We start from the raw sequence: 1,367 nt of genomic DNA, 5'->3' as shown, positions 1-1,367 counted from the left end.
TTTGTAAAAGTGGTACTGAAATCGAAAGTTATACTTTGAAATTGACTTTCATGAAATATATGTGTAGTAAATAGAACCTTTATTACAAGATGTAATACAAACATATTATTACTTTACTTAAATAAATTACATGTTTAGATATTTAGAAAAAATATCAAATTATATGTAGCTTAAATGTATTAGCAGTAGATGTTTATTCGTATTGATATTCGACTAGTCAGTGTTTTCTAAATTATTTTTATAAGCGATAAGAAAATTTAACATAAATATATATGGTGCTTAGTTTTACAACGTATTTTTAGAATAGTTTGAGTTGTAAGTAATATGAAAAACAACATAAATTCTAAATCAAAGTATATATAAAACTAATGGTATATATAAGAAATTCATATTTAAGCTAAAAATTATTTAAGTGTGATGATAGAACAGAGTACAGTAGCAACAATGTAATTTGTGTAAGTACAAGTTTAAATTATTCCTAAAATAACTATATATATTTATCCAATATATAGAATTAACAATGTATACTTATAAATATAAGTATATATAATATAGTACAGTGCGATTTTTTGCGCATTGGTAAATTACTGAGATCTCTTAGTGGCGCGAATCCGTTCAGATAGACACCTTTTTATAAGATAAGTTGTATTTATAATTAATATAGTTCTCGTATCTGAAATAAATCATAATGTTTCATATTAAATATGTGCCAACTTGTACTGACTGGAGTGATATCGGGAATGATTTGAAATTCCTTTTTCTATCTCAAGAGTTCTTTGTCCAGCAGTTAAGCAAGTACGGTTTGTTATTTTTTATGATATTGTTAGCAGAATTGTCACTGAGTGATAACCGATACCCTTGTATAGGCACTACAGTACATGTGTTTTATATGATTCAATGTGATGAAATAGGAAGCCTGTATTGTTCTAGATAATCCTTTTAACAACAATTAAACAACTCAATATTGAGCTTAAAAAGGGACTCTAATCACTAACGCTAACCATTGTCGTAAAATGAAACAGGAAACTAAAATCAATTTTAATGCGTCTAAAACTGTTATAAAATAATGCAAGATATAGTATCTGAGACAATGTTTTTTTTTTTGCTAGGACATTATACTAATAACAGTCCACTATTAATAAAGTATAAAGCCATTAATAAAGTTTTATTACAAACTTATGTATCGGAGAGCGACGGTTGCAAACGCTTTTAATTAGCGAAGTCCATTGTGATCTGGGTCGGATAGGTCTGTCGGTTAATTGACATACTAATAAGACTTGTATGAAGTAAACTTTATGCTTACTTGTGTAATTAAATAATATTATTGATGTTATAAGTAATAATCGAATCGACTGTTCACGAATACC

The sequence above is a fragment of the Vanessa atalanta genome, chromosome 6 (genome assembly GCF_905147765.1).
Source record: "Vanessa atalanta chromosome 6, ilVanAtal1.2, whole genome shotgun sequence".
In the NCBI taxonomy this organism is placed as follows: domain Eukaryota; kingdom Metazoa; phylum Arthropoda; class Insecta; order Lepidoptera; family Nymphalidae; genus Vanessa; species Vanessa atalanta.
The sequence above is the reverse complement of the archived record's forward strand: the minus strand, read 5'-3'. Positions refer to the sequence as shown.